The sequence below is a fragment of the Dipodomys spectabilis genome, unplaced genomic scaffold (assembly GCF_019054845.1).
Source record: "Dipodomys spectabilis isolate Male_0828 unplaced genomic scaffold, ASM1905484v1 ptg000176l, whole genome shotgun sequence".
NCBI lineage: Eukaryota > Metazoa > Chordata > Mammalia > Rodentia > Heteromyidae > Dipodomys > Dipodomys spectabilis.
The window spans coordinates 4,427,131-4,442,020 of NW_024870853.1; the positions used below are offsets into that span (position 1 = coordinate 4,427,131).

General features: G+C 46.0%; 1 pseudogene; it reads right to left on the minus strand.

Moving 5' to 3' along the window:
- Nucleotides 1-182: 182 nt before the first annotated feature.
- Nucleotides 183-10,354, minus strand: LOC122120670 (annotated as a pseudogene).
- Nucleotides 10,355-14,890: the final 4,536 nt, after the last annotated feature.

Genomic DNA, 14,890 nt, shown 5'->3' on the forward strand with positions numbered 1-14,890 from the left:
CCTTCATCACCATCACTGTTGTCACCATCTCAATCATCATTCCTCTACATCATTTCTACTCCTCTGTGTACATGGAGGGGGCAGGTAGGGTGGAGGGTGCTGTTCCTGGAGCTTGAATTTAGGTCCTGGACACTGTCACTGAGCTTTTCTACTCAAAGCTAGCATTCTATCATTTAAAAAAAAAACAAAAAACTATTTATTAATACAAACACATAAACCATAATGCAGTAAGAACTTTAAATATCCAGTTCATAACATACAGGAGACAACTTGATGTCCAGGGAGGAGAGAAAGCTGGAGGGAGACTGCAACAGACCAGATTCCCACATAGGACATGACTTCTTCATCAGCAAAGGGGGACCCAGCTCCAACAGTGTCTCAAGTCCCCACTCCTCGTCCAGGACCATGAGGGGTATTCCGCTCAGGGGGAGGTGTGTGATCTGGTGTTCTTCAGGCAGATCAAAACTCTCAAAATCTAGAAGGTTGAAGGGGAAGAATTTTTCTATTTCTGGGTAGACATTGGAGGCAGAAACGGAGGTTGATGCTTTCATAGTCTTCTCAGTAATGTTTTTGCCAGTAAAGCTTAGGTGCTTTTGTTTGAGCGGTCCGTTAGTCTTCATTGGCTTCTCTGTAGCTCTGTTAACTGCTCCCAAAATCTTCCTGGAAGTTTTAGGTAAGGCCGATGGAGCATTAAAGACCTTCTCAATGTGTGGTGTTAAAACTGAGTTCTCCCATCCAAGGCTTTGACAGGTCTGAATCCCAGCTTCAGCCCCTCTTTAAGAGCCATATCGGTGCCTGTTTGCCCATTTTCCTTGCCAACAAAGATCACAGTAGCCATCCTGGATTTCTAAGGATGAGATGTGTATATGAGATGCAAATGGATCCCAACAGCCAAACTCCAAGACACTACTGCTTTCTATCACTTGAGCCACAGCTGTACTTCCAATATATTTGGTGCTTAATTGGACATAAGAGTCTCATGGACTTTCCTGCTTGGACTGGATTTGAATTGCAATTCTTAGATCTCAGCCTCCTGAGTACCTAGGCTTATAAGTATGAACCACTGGCACTCAGTTTATTTCTACTTTTAGCATAACCATGGCCACCTCTACCATGAGTCTTGCCATCACTTCCACTGCTCTCATCATCATCACCAAGTCCATTAATGTCATGCCTATCAGAACCTGTGCCATCACCATTAAGTTAGTCAGATTTGTCTTCACTGTGACAAAGTACCTGAGAAAAATAACTTAATGGAGAAAGGATTTATTTTAGCCCACAGTTCTGTCCATCATGGTAGGGAAGGTATAGCAGAGCCGAGCCGCATATATCATGGTGGCCAGGATCAGAGCAAGAACGCCTGCTCAAATTGGGTCTCTCCTTTCATCTGGACCCCCAGATTGGAGGCTGGTACTACCCACATTCAGAACAGATCTTCACCTTTAATTTATCCTCTAAGAATATCATCACAGGCATACCCAGAGGTGTGCTTTACTAATCTCCTAAGCCCTTCTCAGTTCAATCAAGGTGACAAGATTAATCATCACAATCCTTTATAACCTCCACCTCTGCCTCCATTGTCATCCTCACCACACTTTCATTATCACTGACACCATCAATGCTAGAAGTTTTAACATTGTCATGATAACCATTCTATTATTAATGCATTGTATCATTGTGGGCCCACAGATAAAAATAGGTTCTTAGAAAATAGAGGGTGACAGTGGAAACTCAAAATGTGGGAATATGGAGGTCTCAAAATGTCCACTTCCCTGAAGAGTTCAGAAATGTAGAACAAGACCTTAGACCTACCACAGCATACAGTAAGGACAGCTGGCCATCAATACACAGAACCATGTCATGACAGATACTCTGTATGGAGCCCCAAGATGGTGGCTTGACAGGCAGAAGTTAAAGAAGCATCATGAAAGGAGTTGAAAATGCCCAGGAGGAGAAGCAAAGAGTATGTGAATTCTAGATCTAGTCCCTGGCTAAGGAACGGCTTTCCTATATACCCCTGAATCATCTTGGTGTGCTAATCTCCTCTCTAAAACTGACTCTGTGACTCAGCAAGAGGTTGTAAGGCCTGGTCTAAAGAAGATATTGCCACAGCCGGGCGCCGGTGGCTCACGCCTGTAATCCTAGCTACTCAGGAGGCTGAGATTAGAGGATCACCGTTCAAAAAGCCAGCCTGGGCAGGAAAGTTCGTGAGACTCTTATCTCCAATAAACCGCTAGAAAACCGGAAGTGGTGCTGAGACTCAAGCGGTAGAGCACTCGCCTTGAGCTGAAGAGCACAAGGACAGCGCCCAAGCCCAGAGTTCAAGCCCCTCGACAAAAAAAAAAAAGAAGATATTGCCAGCATGGCAAAGAGGGGATAGCTTCCCCAACATTGCCACCTTCCTCTCTCTTCTATTCCTTCCCCTCCTGAGCCCCCTATTGACTTCTCTTCCCTTCTCAGCCTTTTTTTCTTTACTGCCCTCACCTCTTCTCCTAGCACCTCTACAAACCTTTTGTCCCAATTGCCAGACTTCCCTCCAGCCTGCCTTCCCTGTGAGAGCCACAGGGACCTAGGAGAAATCCTTTTTTAAAAAAATGGAGGCTGGACTGTTTCCTGAATCTGTAGTCCATTTTACTCCATTAATCCTGCTGCCAAGAAGGGAAGAGGCTCATTAAATGATCAGATTCTTGCAACTAAGTCTGCCTCTCTCTCTCCTCCTTCCTCAAACCCATGTGGCCCTATGCCTCTGCTTTCTGAGCTTCTCTTACAGGTAGGCATCCTGGGACTACCTCCACATTTCCAGCTTCTTGATCAGGTCTTTGTACATTCACTCTCCCACTCCCCACATGGCACATCTGTCCCTTGCAGCTTAGCTCTCCTTATTCTAATTGCTATCACCACCACCAACAATCATCACCTACTGGGTGCTCACCACGTGTTGGCTCATAAGCTAGGACTCTTGTCTATGTTGGACTAGTTCATGTTCCCTATATCGCTGTAAGCTTGGCATGATTCCTTCCCCATTTCACTTGCCAGAAAATTGGAATGTAGATGGATTAAAGGACCAAAGTAATATGAGCAAGTACAGAGCTAGTACTCCAACCTAGGTCAGTCTGACCTCAGAACATATGTCCTAAACTCCTAACTTCTCTGCCTGCCACCCACTCCCATGGGGACAGACTCAGCAGTGCACTCCTTATGTTCATGCCCAGGGTAGCACATGCCATACACACTCCCACAGACCTACTCTATGCTCACATATCACACACACGTACATGTAGAACACATCCCTCGGAAGAATACACCTTCTCAGTCTAGTCAGTTGATAAGCATTGATTGAACTGCTACTGTGGGCCAGCATGGCTAGCTCTGTATAGCATTAGACACTATAGACATACAAGAGAAGAAGGAGATACCACATCTAGATGTCTACCATAATCCAGACCCACAGGCTGTGGTCACAAGAATACGGGTTAGGTTGTACAGATACACATGTGCACATATCACATACACACACACACACACACACACACACACACACACACACACACACACTCTACAGGGCCTGGCATTCCTGAGTACAGGAGACCTATGGACAATGGGACATATATTTGATAGCATATTATTTGATTTAGGTAGATAGGGGAGGTGGAAAGGCCAGAGGTCATTGACGGAGCTTATTGAAACTAGATCTAAAAATCCTAGACTACCTAAACTAGGAGGGAGGAACTCCAGACATCCCTTCTCTATTCCTTCTCAATGATGTTCGTTGTTAACAGAGAGGTTTAGTCTGGAAGGGGGTGGGGAAAGGGTGCATCCTGCCAACCAGCCTCCATAGGCTCTGAGGCCCAAACTACCTCTCTGAGCTCTGGAGACCCAGGGTGAGCAGCTATGAGCTTTCCCACGCTACTCCATCACTCTGGGCCAGACTTAGCCCCACTTAACTCCCCGGTATGGGAAATGGACAGGAAATTAAAGATAACTAGGCAGTTTCAGAGGATTAAGGATAAGGCAAAGCAACATAATTATGACATAGTTGCTATCGGACAGGAGAACATACCAAAAGAAATGTAAATGGCTTCAGATCAGTCCATTACAAGAACCAGGGCAGGGCCAGCAAGCAGATAACAGAGTTCTGAGTGTGGGACAGAAACCATCACCCAGCAAGGAAACAACTCAGCCCAGCCTAGCAAGGCAGTGGGCCCAAGAAAAGGGCTGAAAGACAGATGGCTTTGTGCCTGCTGACTTGGTAGAGCCTCTGGCAACCAGAAGAATAGTGTCCTTGGCTTGGCATCTGGCATCCCTAAGCCAGTTCCTTTTAAGTCCTAAAAGAAGAACTTGGAGCCCAAGGATCCATGACTGGGAAAATCCCTAGTAAGTGTGGAGCACTAGAAAATTACTATTCTATCTATGTGGCCTTGGACAAGTCTTTTCCTCTCTGGACTTTGATCACCATGTTTACAATAAATGAGCTTTTGAAGTGGCATTGTGGCTCAAGTGGTAGAGTGCTTGCCTTGAGCTGAAGAGCTGAGGGACAGCACCCAGATGCAGAGTTCAAGACCTATGACTGACAAAAAAAAAAAGAAAGAAAAAAATTATAATTAAATAAATGAGCTTTGGGGGGGGGGGGGGTGCTGGGAAGGTAGCTCAGTGGTAGAGCGCTTGCCTTGCATGCCTGAGGCCCTGGGTTTGATTCCTCAGCACCATATAAGCAAAAAGAAAAAAGCCAGAAGTGGTGCTGTGGCTCAAGTGGTAGAGCGCTAGCCTTGAGCTGAAGAGCTGAGGGACAGCGCCCAGGCCCAGAGTTCAGGCCCCATGACCGGACCCAAAAATAAATAAATAAATAAAATAAAAAATAAATGAGCTTTAGGAAGAATAAAATGAAGCAAAATCATAGCAACTGACATTTACTGAGAAGCTCCTTTATGAACTAGCAAAAAAGTCAGCAGATAGACAGACAGACAGACAGATAGATGATAGATAATTACTAGTATTGGAGTTTGAACTCAGGCCTCACAATCTTTTGGCTTGCTTGCTCACTCAGCTAGTGTTCTACCACGTGAATCACATCTCTAGTCCTGTGGTTTGTTGGTTACTTTGTTTTGTTTTGTTTTGGGTCAGTCATGGGGGCTGAACTCTGGGCCTGAGTGCTATTCCTCAGCTCTTTAGCTCATGGCTAGCGTCCTACCACTTGAGCCACAGTGCCACTTCTGGCTTATGTGGTGCTGAGGAATCAAACCCAGGGTCTCATGCATTTGAGGCAAGCACTCTACCACTGAGCCAACTTCCCAGCCCTGTTGGTTATTTTGAAGTCAGACTCTCTCAGACTTTTCTACCCAGGCTGGCTTTAGAATATGATCCTTAGATCTCAGCCTCGTGAGTAGCTAGGATTAGAGGCGTGAGCTACCAGAACTTGGCTGGCAGATTTTTTTTTTCTGCCAAGCGCCATAGAGTAAATGTTTTATACTTTGAAGTTCACATAGTTTCTGTTGAACTATTCATCTCTGCTGCTGTAGCGTGAACAGCCAGGGATGTTAGGTAACCAAATTAACATGGTTGTGTTCAATAAAAATTTACTTACCAAAACAGGCAGCAAGTACGTCTTGGCCTTCAGGTTGTAGTTTGTTGACCTTTGTGCTAGATACTGTGCTAAGGTCTTTAGTTATATCCTCAAACAACCTTGGTAAGTAGATGCTACTATAGTTCTCTCTACATCACAGATATGGAAACTGAGGCAGTGACCAAGCAAGTAACTTGCCCAATGTCATACAGCGGGGAAATGATACAGCCAATATTTGCACCCATGTAGTTGGGTTCCAGGCCCCTGGCCTGGACTTTGATGTTACATGCCTCCCAGAATAAGCAAAATGGTCATTATCAGAACAAAATTACCCAGGTGCTGGTATCTTATACCTATAATCCTAGCTACTCAGGAAGTGAAGATCTGGGGATTACAGTTTGGAGCCAGTTCTGGTGGACAAATCTAAGAGACTCCAATTTCCAGCTAGCCAGCAAAAGTTGGAAGTGGAGTTATGGCTCAAATGGTAGACCACTAGCCTTAACAAAAAAAGCTAAGGGATAGTGCAAGGCCCTGAGTTCCAGCCCCTGTACTGGCACTAAAAACAAAACAAAACAAAACCCAAGAATAATTGTTATTTGCATTTCCGTGGGACTTTATATGTTCCCTAAAGAGCTATTCAGATATACAAGAATTTCTCCTTGAGGAGTTACGACTTATTGGTGTGTCACAATCAGTTACACAGTATATTGAAAGTTAATTGTTGCTAAAAATAGTTTGGGTTTTTTTTTGCGGGGGGGGGAGCAGTGCTAGGTATTGAACTCAAGGTCTTGTACAAGCTAGGCAAATGCTCTACCGCAGAGCTACATCCCCAGCCCACTAATAATAGTTTTAAAAAATGATTTAGTGTTGTTTTAATAAACGTGAGCTGACCCAGTGTTATCCCCTAATAATATCCTTCACACTCACTTGAATTCAGATATGTTTCCTGGAAAGAACACGAAAGAGCTGAGGTTTCAACTGCCTGGCCAGGAATGCTGGGGAGGATGGTACTGAAAAGCACGTCATCTGTGGGTCTCCCAGAGCGAAGGAGAATGACAAAAGAAGCTGATAGACCCAGCCCCTGTTGGTTGTCATCAAGGCTGGAGGAGGTGGGAGAATTAGTTACACTGGACTCATAAGTGCACAGAAATGTAGGGAAGACAGGGCTGGAAGGTAGCTAAGGAGGCAGAGCACTAGCCTAGCAAATGCAAGGGCCTCAATTCAAACCCCAGTATTGAGAAAGAGGGGGGGTGAGGAAAGAGGAAGGAAGGAAAGAAGGGAAGGAGAGAAAGGAAGGAAGGAAAGAAGGAAGGTAGGAAGGAAGGAAGGAAGGAAGGAAGGAAGGAAGGAAGGAAGGAAGGAAGGAAGGAAGGAAGGAAGGAAGGAAGGAAGGAAGGACACAGAAATAAAATGTAGAGAGGGGCTGGGAAGGTGGCTCATGGTAGAGCGCTTGCCTTGCATGCATGAGGCCCTGGGTTCGATTCCTCAGCACCACATAATCAAAAAGAAAAAAGCCGGAATTGGCGCTGTGGCTCAAGTGGTAGAGCGCTATCCTTGAGCTGAAGAGCTGAGGGACAGCGCCCAGGCCCAGAGTTCAGGCCCTACGACTGTACCCCCCCACACACATAAAAAAAAGAAAGAAAAGAAAATGTAGAGAGGTACCCAAGGTCTAAGGGCAAGTATCAGACATAACACTTGCTATGAACAAGAAGAGACAAAAATAAGAAAAAGCAAGTAGAATACTGTTCAAATCCTGATATTCACTGTGGAGCCAGAATCATTCTTTTCAGGGCTCAGTTTTTCTATCTGTAAGATGGGGCTCTTGCTGGCATGGAATCTGATTATTTATGTTGTAAGGGCAAAAGAGATCATAAGGCAAGTTCAGGGTCACTGGAACAGGAGTTTAGCTTGGAAAAGAGGAGACTCAGTTAGAAGAAAGGGGGAGAAAATTAACATTTATACTATGTGCCAGGCCAGCTTGGGATACATAACAAGTTCCAGCCCAGCTTGGACTACAGGGCAAGACCCTGTCTCTAAAAAACAAACAAAAACAAAAATGAAAATAAATAAAGCTATAATCCCAGTATTCAAGAAGTGGAGTCAGGAGGATCATGAATTGGAGGACAGCCTGGGCTACATAGCAAAACACTGTTCTCTAAAACAATAAAACAGATTTTTTAAATCTGCCAGCAAAGCTCACAAAGACAATGATGAAAGCTCCTCCCAACAACTCAAAGATGGGAATACCTATCTCCAGTTCACACATAAGAAAACTGAGTCCTAGGGCGACTAAACTGGAAAATGGCATGTATAGAATCGGAGCTAGGCACCAGTGCCTCACGCCTGCAATTCTACCTGCTTGGGAAGCTAAGATCTGAAGATCGTAATTGAAACCAGCTCATTCAGGTAAGTGTGTGAGACTCTTATCTCCAATTAGCCACCAAAAATGCCAGAAATGGAGCTGTGGCTTAAGTAGTACAGCACTAGCCTTGAGCAAAAGCTCAGGGACAACACCCAGGCCCTGAGTTCAAGCCCCAGGACACACACAAACACACACATACACACATACACACACACACACACACACACACACACACACACACACACACAGAATTGGGAGCCAGGTTTGTCTGGGAGTCCAGGGTATGGTACTGTAAACATTGGCAGCCTTCTATGGGCATCAGATGAGAGGAGCGAAGCAGGTCATTCACCCAATAAATACTTCCTGAACACTTACTATGCTCTGAGCATGGGGGAACATAACCTCAAGCAAGACAACATCTCTGCTCCCATGGAAATGAAATTTTAGAGGGCTCACCTCTGGGATCCCTTTCTGGTCTGTTCATGCCATTCCATCTTTACCATTATCCTGGGGCAAATCTCTGCTCTTTACCAAAATTTACCCCTATCAAAAACCTTCCTCCAAGGGAAGTCAAAAGGAAAATTCTCTCCCTCCATGCTTAATACACACACACACACACACACACACACACACACACACACACACACACACACACACACACACACACACACACACACACACACACACCAACCCTGGTGTCCTGAGTAGCTTCCGGCCCAGCCAAGAACAAAGGCTAGAGGACTGTTTCTCTGGGACATCATGTGCCTCCTCCCAGGGTGTGGGGGCTGAGGACCCTGGCCTGGCCTAGACCTGACCCCAGTGAGCTGTCTTTGGGAACAATGGTCACAGGCGTTTCCCCAAGACTCCCACCAAGGATGGGAAGTAGAGCTCAGGACAGGCTGCCCTAAGCATTGTTTAGACGGCAAATTTCCTGGCTAAATTGGCAGCCAGAGCCCCTGAGGTCCTGCAGTAGGCCTGAGAGGGCCAGTATTTTTCTTCTCCTCTAGAATAAAGCAAATTTCCTGCTCCCATCTTCCCTCCAAGGAGACCCCAGAGCAAAGAACTAGCTCGTTCAGCCCAAGATGGCATACAGGCTGGCACAGTCCTATTCTGTGCCACACAGAAGTAGCTACCCTAGGCCAGGAGGCTTCTGGGCCACAGAGCAAGGCAGTAGAACACCATTTCAGATAATCATGCAGTAGCAGGTGGCAAGCAGTCCAGTGTTGGCAACAATCATTCCAGGAGGTAAGCAGCCACACATGTACACAAACAACAGCTCAGTGAGGGACACTCAACTAGGTGAATTCTAGCTGGCTTTAAGCAGGTGACATGCCAAGCCACTCAGTGATGGACTAGGTAGGTACCCTGCTCTTCCCTTCCAGCTGATCTGAGCATGGGGCTACGGGCACAGTCCTGTAGGAAGCACAGGGGAGGAGGAATACCAAGGCATCCAGGCAACCAAGAGAAAAGATTAAACCCTCAGCAATTCGAAGAACTCACCCCCAGCCCCTGCCCAGCCCCGCCCTGAGCCTTTGATCACACACACGCAGGCTGGCCCTGGCCCTGCCCTCCACATGGCCACATTTCTTCTGTCTCCCTCTACCCCCACCCCCTACAACACATCTGGGAAGGACGCTGCTGGGCCTTTCTGCCTCACCTCTATGTGAACCTCTCCTTTGATCGTACCATCCACAAGACGGGAGGGAGGGAGGGAGAGAGAGAGAGAGAGAGAGAGAGAGAGAGAGAGAGAGAGAGAGAGAGAGAGAGAGAAAGAGAGAGAGAGAGAGAGAGAATTGGTTGGAATGGGGAGAACAGAAAAGAGAATTCCCCCCCCCCCTTTTTGTCTCCCTATATGGCTCAGACGAGTCAGGCTGTTTGCTGACACTCTTCCAGCAAAACTTGAAACCCATGTTCTGAGCCTGACCTTCCATCGGCTGAGACTTCAAGGAATCCCACAGTATCAACTGGAAAGAAGTAGAGAATGTGTCCTCCGGATGACAGAGAGGCACCTGTTTATTCTTCTCCATCCTAGCCATGCAGATAAATATAACAGCTCTCTTACAGTACTTCCTCTCAACTCTAGGAAGAAATCATTCTTATACCCATGGTACAGATGTATAAACTGAGCCTTTCACAGGGCAAAGTGACTTACCTGCTCCAGGTTACTTGGCAAGGAAGAGGTGGCACGAGGATTTCATGTCAGGCCTGTGGCCCCCTAGATGGCTTAAACAGCCCCTCTATTTTTAGTGCAGAACAGCGAGACTAGACAGAATACCTAGCCTGCTGCAAACTTGCTATTTAATAAGTACTTATGGAGCAGGTTATAGAGGCACATATCTGTAATCTTAGCACTTGGGAAGTTGAGGCAGAAGAATCAGGCATTTTTGTTAGCCTCTGGCTACATCATAGCAAGATTGTCTCAAAAATCCAAGGGCTGAGGATGTGGCTTAGTGGTAAAGTGCCAGCACAAGGAAAGGAAAGGAAAGGAAAAGAGAAAAGAATGCAAGAAAAGGGGTGAGGGAAAGAAAGGAAAAGAAGCTGGGTGTTGGTGGCTCACTCCTGTAATACTAGGTACTTAGGAGACTGAAATCTGAGGATCGTGGTTTGAAGCCAGCCTGGACAGGAAAGTCTTTTGAGACTCTTATAGCCAATTAACAAACAATAAAAGCTAGAAGTAGCTCAAAGTGGTACAGCACTAACCTTTAGCAAAAAAGCTCAGAGACAGCGTCCAGGCCCTCAGTTCAAGACTCACAACTGACAAGAAAGGAAAGAGAAAGAAAAGGAAGGAAGGAAGGAAGGAAGGAGAGAGAGAGGAAAAAAGGAAGGGAAAGAAAAAGAAAAGAAAGGAAAATAAAAGAAAAAAAAGAAATATGTACCTACTGACCAGTTGAACTGCTAATGGTAGCTTTTCCTAATTCAGCAACTCCCAGCCACTGCCATTGTCTGCAGTATCCCAATTCCCTATCTCTATCCCTTGTGCCCTCTCTGAAATGCTGCCTGTCAAGCCTTAGCAAAGACCTGAGCCCATCTCCCCAGCACCCTGGATCCTGGAGTCAGAGGCCCCTCATCTCCTCAGTTGCTCAGCCTATGGTGTGGCTCAGGGACTGGAGGGAAGCCTGAGTCATCCCTAGGCCAGGAAGCACAAAGTTTGGCAGGATTCCTGGGCCCCACTAGGGAAGGAGCAAGCGCATTGACTTACAGAGGCCATCCTAGGGCAGGGAAGAGTCCATGGGGAAGAGGTATGGGTGAGTCTGTGGAGATGGGAGACAAGCAGTATAATGGAGTCAATGGGCCCTGGCCAAGGGTAAGGACCTAGGGAACATTGGAGGCAGTTGGTGAGGGAAGGGAAACACAGAGAGGCCAGCAGGACTTTCTGTCCAGTCTTCCTTCCCAAGTCAGGCTGCAGAACTGAAGCCCTCTGTCCCCTCAGGGGTGTGTGACAGTGGGGCATTTACAGAGGAGGGATCCCCCTCTGCCCTACAGGGAGAGGGTGCCACCTCTTTCCACCTCCCTCCACCTCATCCTGTCACATCCTTGGCCACCAATGTTTGAAAACATACTAGTTCTTGGCTGGCTGTTTACTTAGGAATAAAAAACATCAAGTTTCAAGTTCATTCCCACAGCTTTAGCTCTTACCTCTCAGCAGACCATTCCAGTCCAAACTGCTCCTCTGAGCTCTGGGCCCACAAAGTGGACAACCTACTCCATATGTCCTCCCAGGTGACCCTTGGATACATTTAGCTCAACTGGGCCCAAATCCAAACTCTCTCTCTCCACCCCTATTCCTCCACCCCTGAGACAAAATCTACCCTCTCTCTAGAAATGATGTCACTACCCATGAGCTAGGCATGGTACTGCGTATGTCCCTGTCCTTTTTTCCTCCCAGACATGCACAGAAAGAAGCAGCAGGAGATCACCCACAAAAGCCTGCCCTTCATCAGCTTACAAGCTTTTCTGATGTATAATGAGAAAGTCACTGTGTGGGTTACTAACAAATGAGATAGGGTAATAACAGGGGCCTATAGAGATGGAGAAGAAAAGTATCTGCTCCTGGTTTGGCAGTAGAGATCATGAAAGACTTCATAAAGCTGAATCCTAAATAAGGAGTAGCAACCAGACTGGGGTGTGAGGTTGTCAAATTAGGTTTCAGGATGGGGCCACGAGGGTAGGAGTCTCACAGGTAAACAAGAGCATATGCAAGCTAGGTTCCTGTGGCTCACACTTGTAATCCTAGCTACTAAGGAGACTGAGATCTGAGGATCCCGGTTCAAAGCCAGCCCAGACATAAAAGTCTGTGAGACTCCCTCCCCCATGGTATAACCCCTGCTTTCACTGTATTTGAGGTTGGTATAATTTGTGGAGGGGAAGGGAAAAAACAAATCGTTTAAATAGGGATACAGGTGGATCCATTGCAACAATGAGGTGTACAAGTCATTATGTTGAAAACAAACTTTACAACTTTGGTGGGGGGAGGAGGATTGGGTGGCGGGCAGGAGGGGAGGATGGGAAGGGATGGGAAGGGGAAACAAAGGAGGAGGCTACAATGCTTGATAAGAAATGTACTCATTATCTTTCCCATGTAATTGTAACCCCTCTGTATAGTATTTTCACAATAATAAATAAAATAAAATAAAATAAAGTCTGTGAGACTCATTAATATTAACCAGCAAAAAGCTTAAAGTGGAGGTGTGGCTCTAAGTGATAGAGTGCCAATCTTAAGCAATGAGCTAAGGGATAGTGCTCAGGCCCTAAGTTTAAGCTCCAATACCAAAAAGGCTAAAGGTTATAAAGGAGAACTTGAAGTAAAGGGACAGAGAGAGAGAGAGACAGAGACAGAGACACAGAGAGACAGAGACAGAGAGCAAGCAAGAATCAAAGCTATGAAATGGGATGGGGGCAATGCCTGCTAAGAGATAAAGGTAGAGAAGTGGCTGTGTAGGTGGACCTTGTAGCCATTGAAAGGAATTTAGCCTCTACCCCAAGACCATCAGGAGAGATTGGAGTACTTTAAGAAAGCAAGTGAAACTCTAATGTGAGTTTACCTGGTCTTCCTTCAACTGTCAACCAAGTTGTCAAGCACTATCATGGCTCTCTACAACCTCTCTCCTATCAACTTCAGGAGCTCAGACCACTGTACTAGCCTTCACACAGTCCCTCAGGTTCAGGTCTCATGTTCCAAGTTAGCCTCCAACCAGGAAGGGAAAAACACTGTTTTATAGATATGTAGACATATGCAGTCTGATCATCTCTTACCATGCTTCGAGTACAGATAGTCCCAATTTATGATGGTTCCATTATGACTTTTTACTTTTCACTGCTATAAATTGCATATGCATTCAGTACAAACTCTGCTTTTGAATTTTGATCTTCTCCTGGGATAGAGATGTACATTATGGTACTCTCATGAAGCTGGGTAGTGGCAATGAGTTGAAGCTCCCAGCCAGCTACACAATTGATCTTGATGACAAACAACTGATGCTCTACCATGTTGCTAAATTATGATGTTAGCAGGCTAGCTATAGAAAATGCATCTTTGACTGATGACATATTCAACTTACAATGGGTTTATTGGGAAGTGGCCCCCTCATAAGTCAAAGAGTTCCTGCACATCCATAATTCCGAGTGACCTTAATCTCAGTTATCTTCAACATAAAGTTAGAAGCTGAAGGTATACCTCAAGTGCTAGAGTGCCAGATGAGCAAGTAAGCCAAGCAAGTACAAGGTTCTGGGTTCAAACCTAGTGCTAGCCAAAAAAAAATAGTTTTGCCTAGTACTAGTGGGTCTGGGCACTTCATCTCCAATTAATGATCAAAAGACAGAATGAAGGTGTGGTTCATAGAGTGGAGCAAAAAGCCAAGCATGAGTGCAAGGCTTTCAGTTCAAGCCATGGTACTGGCAGGTAGAGAGAGAGAGAAAGAGAAAGAGAGAGAGAGAGTCAGATTTTGCATTAAGACATAGACTTTGCCGTCTCTGGATTCAGCTCCATCCCTGCTATCCCTTCTACCCTCCACTAGACTTGGTGTAACATGTTCCGGACACCGCATACCTCTGGGCTTTGCCTGTACCTCCAGTCCTTTCTCTAGATGACCCTTCTCAGTTGTCTGTGGTTTCTGCAGATTGGACTAGCATTACCTGCATGTAATTCCCAACCCCTTTCCTTTTCCCTCAGCAACTCAACACAGCTCGAATCCCACTCCTGGAGATTCTAGAGCTTCTTTGTCATTGTAAGGTAACCCCCACCAGGGATAAAGTCACATTTTACCAGAATAACATCTGCCTCCAAGGGTCAGTCGACTTCTGCCTCTGTTCTGATCCTCTGGGGGACAACTTGCTAGCTTAAGCCCTAGAAATCTGCCCTGAAGCCTAGATTTAGTCCACTTTGCATACTCCTTTGCAGGCTTCTGGGCAGATGCTGCACTATGACCTCTTCAATCTCCAATCCCAGCAGTCCTTAAGCTGGCAAATTCTTGTTGGACAGTGTTATCAAAGTCCTGCCCTGCTTTTTCAGGCCTCTGTACACTCCACCCCACTCTGTTCTCATTGGTATTTCTGAGAGTGAAACTCTCACTTGCATATGCAAAGTGAGATGGAGTTTCACTATATATAGCCTGGAATGGCCTTGAACTTGTGATCCTCCTATCACCTACCAAATGCTGAGATCACAGATGGGTGCCACCACATCCAAGCAGCTTTGAATGGACTTTTCCAGCCTGCAATGAGAGCTTTCCTGCTTACGTGAGGAGTAGAGGCTGATGGAGGGCTCTTTTGAAGGGGAGGTCAACACTCTTATATGGATACCCAAGTCCTGATTAGCAAGAGGAAAGGGCAAGGGGGTGCAACTAGATCTGCTCCTGGGCAGTCATTGTTGTAACAGGAAATCAGAAAGGGCATCTCACCTCCTCACCTGCCCAACACCTTCTTCTCCTAGACAAGAGCCAGCTTGGGGGCTGAAGGGATTTAAGAGAGGC